Source organism: Myotis daubentonii, chromosome 4 (assembly GCF_963259705.1).
Source record: "Myotis daubentonii chromosome 4, mMyoDau2.1, whole genome shotgun sequence".
Lineage (NCBI taxonomy): Eukaryota > Metazoa > Chordata > Mammalia > Chiroptera > Vespertilionidae > Myotis > Myotis daubentonii.
The window spans coordinates 20,522,806-20,535,522 of NC_081843.1; the positions used below are offsets into that span (position 1 = coordinate 20,522,806).

The window sequence follows — 12,717 nt, forward strand, 5'->3', positions numbered from 1 at the left end:
TAAGGGAGTCAACTGTATGGTAACTAGACTTTGGGGGGGGGTGATCACTTTGCAATGTATACAGATGTCAAATTATAATATTGTGCACCTGAAACTTACATACCAATTTTTCCTTCATAAAAATACAAACTCTTGAGTTATTTTTCAAAGTGATTGTACCATTTTACATTCCCACAAGCATTCTATAGGACGTTTCGCAACCCTGGCACTAAACCACTAAATACCAGCGGTCCCAGTCATGGTGGCAACTTAACCCCAACTCCCTTTACAAATGTCCACCCCCCCCCCGCCCCCCATGGAGCAGAGCTGCCCCAGCTGAGGATCAGGAGCTCTTTGTTCCAGCGGTAGCCAAAGAAAAGCCCGCCTTCAGGAGCCAAGGAAGAAACATGTGTGACCCCAAGTTTGTGAACTGAATTCATGGAAGCCGAGGTAGAAGACGGTTACAAGAATGAGGGGTGACTGGCAGCGGTACGGCGTGGCCTGGCCAGGCATTCTGTGGTTCTTCGGTTTCTGAAAAGACGAAAATGCTCTTATTTAAAGAATGAAGGTTTATAGGCATGGTGGTTAGAGCTAAAGTCAGATGATCCGTTTACTTTCTATTTTTAATTTTCCCTCTGGCCCTGGAGCCTCCCAGAGCCTCCCTGGGGTAAAAATAAGTGGTGTTTGGTAATCCCGAGCTGAAAGGTGGTACTTAACTCAAAAGTACACCTGAACTCAGCTAATTTGCACTAATCACCTACCCCAGCCATGGATCAGAGGGGGAAACATCACTATGATGCAACCACGACCAGGCATTGCAGGGTGCCACCCACGCTCAAATACTTCTTTGATTTCTAAAGCCTTCCTTCCAGCCCCCTATTAAGCTGGACGGGGCCTCAGAATCCCCTCGAGGGCTTGAGAAACACAGACTGCCTGGTCCCACCGCTAGAGATTCCGATGTCATGCAGCTGGAGAGGTGCGTGAGAATTTTCATTTCTAACAAGTGTCCAGGTGGGGCTGACGCTGCTGGTCCAGGGGCCACGCTCTGACACCCGCTTTCCTATTGGAAGCCTCGATTTAAAGTCTGCCGAAACCGGTTTGGCTCAGTGGATAGAGCGTCGGCCTGCGGACTGAAAGGTCCCAGGTTCGATTCCGGTCAAGGGCATGTACCTGGGTTGCGGGCATATCCCCAGTAGGAGATGTGCAGGAGGCAGGTGATCGATGTTTCTCTCTCATCGATGTTTCTAACTCTCTATCTCTCTCCCTTCCTCTCTGTAAAAAATCAACAAAATATATTTAAAAAAAAATAAAAATAAAGTCTAGCTAATGGGAGTCAAACAACCCTATGGTATGTTTGACTTTCCATAGGGTTGATGTCATTTTTTTGCACACTTGTCCAGGGCAAGACAGCTCTCCCGGGAGCAAGGCATCGCCCAGCACGGGAGTGCAGACATAGTGGCCCGGTTCTTCTCATTTGGCATCAACAGCATTTTCTATCAGTGTGACATTTACCCATCTGAGTCCTTTCCTCAAGTGTAGAAAATGTGGACTCACCTTGCTTGTGACTACTGATCCTGAGCTCATGAAATACCTAAATAATGCGGCAGAACAACTAAGAGATTGGTTATACGTACAAGTGTTCAGTGCAGAAACGTGTGGTAGTCGTCTCGAATATTGAAAGCGGGGAGGTCCTTGAAAGACGGCAGTTTGACTTAGAGTGTGACAAGACTGTCAAAGATGACACAACCCGGAGAAAAGCCTCAAAGCTCTCCAGGATGAAATCCGCTCGGTGATCAGACAGGTCACCGCTACGGTGACATTTCTGCCACTGTGGGAAGTTTCTTGTCAATTTGATTTGCTGATCTATGCAGACAAAGATTTGGTTGTTGTACCTGAGAAGTGGGAAGAGTTAGGACTACGGTTCATTACCACGTCTGAGCAAGTGGGCCTGTGTTCCTTCAGCTACAACCCACAAAGTAAGCAGCATGGTGGCCGATGGAATCCTGCTCATGACTGGAGATAAGACAAGAACACACATTCTCATATGTGTTTCCTGAAACCATGTCTGCTATGGTTCATGTTTTATTTCACTGGTTCATTTTCAGATGGGGAAAACTTAACATTATACTTTACTGAACTGTGCACATGGTATCTGTTTGACTTTCCATAGGGTTGATGTCATTTTTTGCACACTATTCAAAGGGAACCAGCAGATTATATCAGAACTGTAATGTCAATTCCTTTGAAGGTGGTAACTGGAGATGGAAAACTTTTGCTATAAAGTTAAATGCCTTCCCAAATCACACCTCATGGTCAAGTATCTTTACTCAGAATAGAGGTAAAGCCCAGCCAGCATCGCTCAGTGGTTGAGCATTGGCCTATAAACCAGGAGGTCACGACGCAATTACGGGTCAGGGCACATGCCCAGGTTGTGGCTCGATGCCCAGGTTGTGGCTTGATACCCAGTGTGGGGCATGCAGGAGGCAGCCGATCAATGATTCTCTCTCATCATTGATGTTTCTGTCTCTCTCTCCCTGTCCCTTCCTCTCTGAAATCAATTTAAAAAAATATATTTTTAAAAAGAATAAAGGTATATTTTTAAACACTGAAGTAGCAAAAGGAGTCTGAATATTCAGTCTTTGTTTAGGTCCTAAAGTAATTGATAACCCACAATCAACAAAATATTCCTATAAGGTCCTTTTGCCATTCATTTCATTTGTATAGTTTCCATACGGAAAAAATCTCCAATTATTTGATTTCAATGTATATCATTTACCCTTATGAAGCTGTCACTATTTGTACTGTTTAAATTCCAGTGATACAGAACTCAATGTCTTTTTCTGTCTCATAAAATCAAGCTTTAAATGACAATGTCAAATAAAGTTAACCGTGTATGTTAAAGATAAAAAAATAAAGTCTAACTATGGCAGTGATCTTCAACCAATGTGATTTTGTGCCCTCACCCCAAAGAGACAAATCTTGAGACATAACTGATGTGGGGGGACTGAAGCTGGCATCTAGTGGGTAGAAGCCAGGGATGCTGCCAGCACCCTACAATACACGGAACAACCCCCACAAGAATTGTTTCACCCAAATGTCAATAGTGTCAAGGTTGAGAAACCCTGACCTATAGGGGACTGCTTAAAGAAATTAGAAGAAAATTTTCACAAGAGAAAGCTATTACCCAGCCAACCCTTAAGAAGAATGCCCCTTAGACCTTTGTAAAACTTGGGGAATTGTTCCTGATATGATGTCAAAGAAACAAATAGGATAAAAGGGGTGTTTTCAACCTACCAGCTGTTTCATTTAAGTTTCTTCAGACTTTATCACACACTCTATCTTGCCTGTTTCTATGTTTACTTATACAACCTCTGTCTTCATTTCCTGGGATGTAAGGTCCTGGTATATTTTAGGAAAGCATTAAATAGTTGGTGGACACTCGGATGGGTAACCCTGATGTCCTTTTTTTTTTTTTTTAATATATGGTTTATTGATTTTAGAGGGAGAGAAAGGTAGAAATATCAATGATGAGAGAGAATTACTGATCGGCTGCCTCCTGCACGCCTCTACTGGGGATCAAGCCTGCAACCCGGGCATGTGCCCTGACCGGAAATCGAACCATGACCTCTGGTTCATAGGTCCATGCTCAATCACTGAGTCACACCGGCTGGGCAAACCTGATGTCTTGGAAGAAAAATCAGTGCTGTGCTGGTAAGTTTAATAACCGACTATCTGAAAAGAAAACCCCTCATTTGTAGCATTTGCTTATTTCCATGGTGTAAAGACTCCCACTGTGGCTGATTTATCAGCTCCCTCAGGGTGTCACTGACAAAGGAGTTGGGTAAGTGTACACAGCTGGCTCGCCACACCCATAGGAGCCAGCCCCAGCACAACATTGGAAAGAATTATATTAATCAAAAAAGGCTGGAAGGGAGAATGCTAAAATGTTAATGGTGGAGCAGTGGGATCATGCATATATTAGAAACCATTAAGCCCCAGCATAATAACAAATGAATATGTGAGGATGGCTCCTTGTCTAGTTTACGTCCTTCAAGAAAGACTGGAATAACATGCCCATTAATATGACGTGGCTCCCAATTTCTGGTCTCTATCCAAATTCCAAACTCCTGACTGAGAGAATCAGCTGACACAATCTTATGTCAACTGTGGTGGGAGTGGGGGGATATACCTATTTGGGGCAAGTAGTGTAGGTGTTCAGGTTCTGAACTGCATGAAGGCAGCACATCTGGGCCCATTGATAGACACATATGAACTTGCATAAAAGAATGCAGATGGGCTCAGAGGTTTGGGGCTCTGAGTCCCAAGGCAGTGGGGTAACACCCTTTGTTATAAACCCTGTGGACCGATGGCCATGTATGCACTCTGGAGAGCACACGGACACGCGGTCTTGTGATGCAGACACATGTGACCTCCTCATTTCTCAGATCCCCAGTTCTGCCCCCCTCAACCCCAGCACTGAAGCTGTCGGCTGTTCAACACGGAGGAGAGGGCACTGGGGTATTGAGGTTGCTGAGACATGGAAGTTCTGGGGTGCCTTCAAGTGGGTAAAAGTGAGGGTATATTTGACCCTCAGCAAGGCTGCTGCCTACATGGCCATGGAAGGCACTGAGAACTCTTTTAAAAGATCATTGGATACTCAAGAGAATTAAAAACATATGTTCAGCCCTAGCTGGTTTGGCTCAGTGGATAGAGTGTCGCCTGCGGACTGAAGGGTCCCGGATTTAATTCCAATCAAGGGCACATGCCTGGGTTGTGGGCTCAATCCCCAGCTGGGGCCGTGTAGGAGGCAGCTGATCAATGATTCTCTCTCATCATTGATGTTTCTATCTTTCTCTCCCTTCCTCTCTGAAATCAATACAAATATATATAATAAAAATAAAAACATATGTTCGCACAAAAACTTGTACACAAATGCTCATAGCAGTCTTAGTTATCCTAGCCCCAAAAGTGGAAACAATCCAAATGACCATGAATGGATGAATGGAAAGGGTGGTCTATCCATACAATGAAATATTATTCAGCCATAAAACAAGAATGAAGAACTGATACATACTACAATGTATGTAAACTTCAAAAACATTGTGACCAATGAAAGAAGTCAGACACAAAAGGCTACATGTTTTATGATTCCATTTCTACAAAATATCCAGAATAGCAAGTCCATAGGCAGAAAGTGGATTAGTGGTTCTCAGTGGGTGGGGGCTGAGGGAATGGGGAGTGACTGCTGGTGGGCATGGGGTTTCTTATCAGGGTCATGAGAATGTTCTGGAATTAGATAGTGTTGATAGTTGTACAACATAGTGAATATACTAAAACCACTGACCTGTACACTTTAAAATGGTGGGCTTAATGGTGTGCAAATTGTATTTCAATAATGAAAATAATTTGAGGGCGGTGCGCTTTGTTCTAGTTTGCACATAGGCTAGACATGTATGGGCTGACAGTGGTCCCCAAAACAAAGCATCTAGGACAGCGGTTCTCAACCCATGGGTCGCAACCCCTTTGGGGGTCGAACGACCCTTTCACAGGGGTCGCCTAAGACCATCCTGCATATCAGATATTTACATTACGATTCATAACAGTAGCAACATTACAGTTATGAAGTAGCAACGAAAATAATTTTATGGTTGGGTCACAACATGAGGAACTGTATTTAAAGGGCCAGAAGTTTGAGAACCACTGTTCTAGGAGTTCATCTTGGTGACCTAGGCATGGGGAGCAGGAGGTCGCAGAAAGAAAGCAAGCTTCTTTTATGGAAAGACAGTGTGGCAGACCCCAGTGGCACCTGCCAGTGTCTCCTTGGCTTTCGCCGTGCCCGTGAACGTCATCCCTCGGTTAGTTTCTATGGTTCTCTGGCTGAGACCTTGCTCCAGCTGCAGAAGTGTGCTCAACCTGCGCATGGGGTGGCTGGGAGTGCTGGGACATTAACACCACCCACCAATCTCAACCAGGGATGGACCCCAGCGTCCTCACCCCTGGAGGTCCCCAGAGGGATAGAACCCCTACTGCCCACAGCAGTAACTTGCCCACTAGTACACCCCGAATTGGTTCCTCTCCTTCCCTGTCTTTGGGTCACCTCTCAAATCAGCTACCTGCTCTCTGATCCTTGTTCCAGGTTCTGCTTCTGGGAGAACCCAACCTAAGTATTTTTAAAATTTCTTTCATAGCAGACACAATATTCTCCTCATCAGAAAATAAACATTTTTTTTCAAGTCTTGAGATATCTAAGAGCGATCACCTCATCTCTGGAAGAACATTCTAGTTGAAGGAGAGGTTGAGGTATTTATCAAGTGCCTACCGCATGCCAGGAACTGGCCTAGAGATTGGAGATGTAGAGATGAACAGGGCAGCGGGCAGACATGGCCTCTGCCCTCATGGGGCATTCTAGTGGCCGTGAGGAGATTTGCCTCGTTCATCCCAAGAGAAATAAGTATTTACCATGATGAGAAATCTGGGTGAAGTGGGAAAACGCAATGGGGGTGTGATTGGCCCAGCTGGTCAGGGAGGGCTGCTCGAAGGAAGTGCCATTTGAATGGAGACCTGAGTGACAGGAAGGAGCCTGACAGATCGAGGGCCTGTGCTGTGAGAACAGCCAGCAAGTGCCTTCCTACTCAAGATGCAGTCTGTGGACCAGCCGCCTTGGCATCGATGGGAGCTGGTTAGAAATGCAGACTCTCGGGTCCCAGCCCAGACCTACAGAACCAGGCTGCATTTGAACATGATTCCCAGGTGATTCCTGCGAGTCGCAGAGAAGTGGATTGAATATGAGGGCCTGCATGACTGGTGTTTCAGGATGCAGGCGTGACCAGGAGCGAGGCTCTGGGATGTAGACATCTTGCCTTACAGAGAAGCTGTTTCTTTATTTGTGACACCTGTGTTGGCAAAGCGACCTGAGCCTTTTTGTTTTCAGAGCTGTTCCACTTTTTTTTTTTCGAATTAAAGAGTCACATTTATTGCAATCCAAGTGCCACTTTTTAAAAAATTATTATTAAGTCCTCACCAGAGGGCATGCGTAGTGATTTTTGAGACAGAGAAAGAGAGATAGAGATAGATAGAGAGAGAGAGAGAGAGAGAGAGAAAGAGAGAGAAACATTGATGTGAGAGAGAAACATCGATCGGTTGTCTTTCGTACACACCCAGACTAGGAATTGTACCCGTAACCTAGGCATGAGCCCTGGTTGGGAATTGAACCCGCAACCCTTTGGTTCCGGCAAGTGCAGGATTGAGCAGGGAAAGGGCGCAGAGGACGATGCTCCAACCAACTGAGCCACGCTGGCCAGCAGAGCTGTGCCACTTTTAAAACACTTTTCAGGAAAATCAAGGAATCATTTAGCAGTCAGAGCAGGAGACCTGAGAAACAGTTTACCACGAAGGGCCTTTCATGGTGATATTACCACTATGCTGAAGCAGGCCTCTAACCCAGGCTCTAAGTACCGCCCGCAAGGTTGTATCAAGTTGGGAAGGCCACAGGCAATCTTCTGAAAATGCATTTATTTGCCTGTGATTCGCCCCTCAGATAACAGAGGTCACATTTTTAACCTGAGTACTATCTGATAACCCACAGAACTTGCAGCTACAGTTCCAGGCTGAGGACTAGCCATGAAGGAACATGCTGTTCTAATGGGGAAAAGTTGCATAAACAGTGGTTAAAAGCAATAAAACACACACAGAGACACACACACACACCTCAAAGAAAAACCCGCAAGTCCCCCCAAACTACGGAGTATTACATTTATTTAGCACTGTGCAAATTACCATGAGCGTTACATTACATAAGCAGTAATGAATTGTGTTCAGCTGCTGGTACAGAGAACTGACCACAGTTGCTTATATAAACTAGAGGTTTCTTAACTCTACTTAAAACAAGTCTCACCCTGGCCAGTGAGGCTCCAAGATTAGAGTGTTGGCCAGTGTATCAAAGGGTCTCAGGTTCGATTCCGAGTCAAGGGCATGTACCTAGGTTTCGGGGTTGTTCCCTGCCCCCGGTTGGGGCAGGTGTGGGAGACAGCTAGTTGATGTGTCTTTCTCACATTGATGTTTCTCTCTCTCTCTCTCTCTCTCCCCTCCCCCGCTTCCTTCCACACTCTCTCTGAAAAGCATTGGGAAAAATATCCTCTGGTGAGGATTAACAACAAAACAATCTAGAGCAGTGATTCTCAACCTGTGGGTCGCGACCCCTTTGGGGATTGAACGACCCTTTCACAGGGCTCGCCTAAGACTATCGGAAAACACTTATATAATTACATATTGTTTTTATGATGAATCACTATGCTTTAATTATGTTCAATTTGTAACAATGAAATTGGGGGTCACCGCAACATGAGGAACTGTATTAAAGGGTCGCAGCATTAGGAAGGTTGAGAACCACTGCTCTAGAGGTAGCCCCAGGACGACCACAAACTCATCACAGACTTCCTCCTTTCTGTTCCACTGTCCTTAGCGTACGGCTTCCTTCCTCAAGGTTACCTCATGGTCAAAAATGGCTGCTACAGCCCTAGCTATTTTGTTTGTGTTCCAGGCAACAGGAAGGAGGAAGTACAAGAGCAACAGCGCAAGCCAAGTCAGTTCCCTTTAAATAGCTTTCCTGGAAGCCCCACCCAATGACTTCCCCTTATTTCATCACCCTCCCTCAGTTGCAAAGGGGACTGGGAAATGTAGTCCTTAAGCTGGGCGCATTGCCCACTTGAATACAATTTAGGCTCTGTTAGTAAATACTTGTGGAATGGATATGGGGAAGGGACTGAGCCAACTTTGTTCTGCACATAATCTTCCATTATATGCTCAGGGTTTTTTTCTGTTTCTTTTTTGTTCCTTTTTATTGAATTTATTGGGGTTACATCTATACTAATAAAAGGGTAATATGCTAATTAGACTGGGAGACCTTCCGGGAGACCTTCCGAACAAAGACATGGTGGTGGGGTCAAAGCAGAGGCGGTTAGGGGCAAGCAGACTGGCAAGGGGGGGGGCAGTTGGGGGTGATAAGGCCGGCGGGCGGGGGGGGACAGTTGGGTGCGAGCAGGCTGGGGAGGGCAGTTGGGGGTGAGCAGATTGGAGAAGGTGCAGGCCTGGCTGATGGACAACCCCCCCCGCCCCACCCCATGCACGAATTTCGTGCACCCAGGCCACTAGTTAGTAAATAAAATTATGTAGGCTTCAGGTGTACAATTCTATAATACATCATCTGTATATTGTGCTGTTCGTTCACCATCCCAAGTCAAATCTCCTTTCATCACCATTTATCCCCCTTGTACCCTCTTCTACTCCCCCCCAGCCCTATAGGTTTAGTTTTGAGAAACCCTTAGGAAAATTTCCCCCATGAGGTCTGAAATTTTTTGACTCTTTGGGCAAAAGATTTTTGTTTTGTTTTTTAATCTTATAGATAAAACTTGTAGTCTTTTCATTTCTTTTTAAGACAGGTAGAATTTACTTGCCCAAGTATAACAAGGGAAGAAGAATATATAAACCTTCCAATTTCTGCTAAAATCTCCTTATTTAATATTTAACTTTATTTACTGTTTTTATTTAGAACAGAGTTTAGAGAGAAAATGTCCTTCAGTTTACCAAATGAGGTAAGAGAGTTTTGGCTGAGTTCAATCATGAGCTTGCCATTTCTGCCCCAGGAAAGGAAGTAAAAAGAGGTCAGAACACATTTCTTTCCCTGCTCAATTCTGCACTTGGCAGAACAGTCATCGACTTAGTTGTTGCTGTGCAAGAGAGCTGTGAAATGTGAGTGGTGGGCTCCCCAGGCGAGCCATGACACCTTTGAAGTCTAGGACTGTAGAGTCAAAAAGAATTTCACCTTCAGTAGAGATCTGAATGCAGCATGGGTAAGACCTAGATGTGGTGTTTTGTTGTTGTTTTGTTTTGTTTTTTAAAATATATTTTATTGATTTTTTTACAGAGAGGAAGGGAGAGGGAAAGAAAGTTAGAAACATCCATGAGAGAGAATCACTGATCTGCTGCCTTCTGCACGCCCCCTACTGGGGATGTGCCTGTGCCGGGGTTCACGTCCCAGCATCAAGAAGGGTTCAGGAATCTGGAAAAGGGGCTGCGTGTAGATGACATAGAAATCCAGAGACTAATAAAGAGTCCGAAGACGAGATATAATTTTGAAAGGCATTGGGGGTCAGAGGACCTTCAGCTAAAGGAACTGAAGACTCCCTCCTTGTCTAGGACCCTTGCTTTTATTAACACAATTTGTCCTAAGGCAAGGTTGAGGTAATATACTTCAAAGGGTAAGGTTTCAAAGGGTACAGAGTCCATTGTCAGAATGGGGAAATTAGCCTACGGCTATCCAGGTGTTTGGTCAGTAGGAGGCAATAACATGTAGATTAAGACGCCCTTTAACTGTCTGGCAGCCACAATCAGTTTCCTATTCAGGTTTGGGGAAATGCCTTTAGCCATTCTCAACAGGTGACTACATGTGTGACTCAACCCTGTTGAGTCCCCAAGTCTCATCAACCTTTTGATGAAACTCTTGAAATTATGACATGCTGGAATTGGTTCCCAGCATGCCTGCAACCAAGGTACATGCCCTTGACCGGAATAGAACCTGGGACACTTCAGTCTGCAGGCCGACACTCTATCCACTAAGCCAAACCGGTTAGGGCTAGATGTGGTGGTTTTAAAATATGTCCCTAAATTCTATGACATTCCTCCCTTCAAAAGGTGGGACCTAATTCCCCTCCCCTTGAATGTGGCCCAGACTCAGTGTCTTGCTTCTGAGGAATAGAATGTGGCAGAATGACGCTATATGACTTCTGAGGCCAGGTTCTCCACTCCTCCCCCGACTCCCCCAAAAATAGCTTCTGCCTGGTGTCTCTCAGCTCACCCACTCCAAAGGAAGCCAGCCACCATGTCTTGAGTACACTCAAATTGTCTGAGGTCTCTCGCCAACAGCCAGCATCAACTTGCCAGCCCTGTGAGGATACTATCTTGGAAGTGGATCCTCCAGCGTCAGTCAAGTCTTCAGATGACTGCAGGCCTCATCAACACCTGATTACAACCTCATGAGGGAGCCCCATGTCAGAACACTCAACTAAGCTACTCCTGAATTCTTGTTGTTTATTGTTGTTTTATACCACTGTTGGTTTGTTACACAGCAGTAGATAACTAATACACTGGACATTAAATATTATGAGAGGGAATAAATGGAGGGAGATATTCTTTTTTGTTGTTGTTAATCCTCACCTGAGGATATTTTTCCCATTGATATTTTTTAGAGAGAGTGGGAGAGAGACAGAGAGTGAGAGAAACATCAATGTGAGAGAGACAATGGATTAGTTGCCTTGCATATGTCCCGACCACGGCCAAAGATGGAACCTGCAACCCAGGTATGTGCTCTTAACTGGAATCAAACCCGGGAGCCTCAGTCCACAGGTTGATGCCCTTTCCACTGAGCCAAACCGGCTAGGGCTGGAGAGAGATATTCTTTGTTGGTTTCTGCCTCTAGGTTTCCTGAAGCTTCTCATTTGTGATTAAAATAATCAAGTAAAGCCCTGGCTGGTGTTGCTCAGTGGTTGAGCATCATCCTGTGCACCGAAAGGTCGATGGTTTGATTCCTGCCTGAAACATGCCTAGGTTTCAGGTCCAGTTAAGGTTGGGGTGCATATGGGAGGCAACTGATTGATCTTTCTCACATTGATGTTTCTCTCTGTCTCTCCCTCTCCCTTTCACTCTCTCTCAAATCAATAATGGTCTAGGCCAGAGGAAATAAAATCACACTTGATTCCAGAACATCTGAAAATAGACTTAGCCACCCCATGATGTGGTAATTGCATGAGAATGCCACTGACAAACCGGAGGACTTTTGAAAATACAGATTCCTGAGCCCCACGCCGGGGGACCTGGGGACTAGGTTCTGTAGCTTTGGGCCCCAAGGACCTATATTTCTAAAAAGCCCCAGGTAATTCCGAGGAGCAACAATTCACATAATCTGGAACAGTGATGGCGAACCTGTGACACGCGTGTCAGAGGTGGCACGTGAACTCATTCGTTTGGTTGATTTTTCTTTGTTCAATGGCATTTAAATATATAAAATAAACATTAAAAATATAAGTCTTTGTTTTTACGATGGTGGCAAATATAAAAAAATTTCTAGCCGAAACCGGTTTGGCTCAGTGGATAGAGCGTCGGCCTGCGGACTGAAAGGTCCCAGGTTCGATTCCGGTCAAGGGCATGTACCTGGGTTGCGGGCACATCCCCAGTAGGAGATGTGCAGGAGGCAGCTGATCGATGTGTCTCTCTCATCGATGTTTCTAACTCTCTATCTCTCTCCCTTCCTCTCTGTAAAAAATCAATAAAATATATTAAAAAAAAATTTCTATATGTGACACGGCACCAGAGTTAAATGAGGGTTTTTCACAATGCTGGCCCGCCGAGCTCAAAAGGTTCGCCATCACTGCTCTAGAACCATATCTAGGCTATTATGGAGCCCACTCTCCTGCGTTTGGGAGAATTTTCTAGAAGAAAACATCCTCCTCAGCTTCAGGTTGCTTCATTGTTCATTCTACCATCCCGGTTCCCTGCAAGATCAGACTGTGGACCAGGAATACCAGATTTCTCAGTGATAACGTTTGGATTTTTTTTTCCTCTCCAAGAGACCTTCTCCCAAGGTCATCTCCTTCCTGCTGTCCTTGCCCCAGCAAGGGGTGGAGATTCCGGAGACACACTGCCCGAGGTCCAATCCTGGACCTACATGCCTCGTGGTTTTACATG

At 45.2% G+C, this 12,717-nt stretch overlaps 1 pseudogene; it reads left to right on the plus strand.

Annotated features, from left to right (window-relative positions):
* Positions 1-941: 941 nt before the first annotated feature.
* Positions 942-2,036, plus strand: LOC132232485 (mitotic spindle assembly checkpoint protein MAD2A-like; annotated as a pseudogene).
* Positions 2,037-12,717: the final 10,681 nt, after the last annotated feature.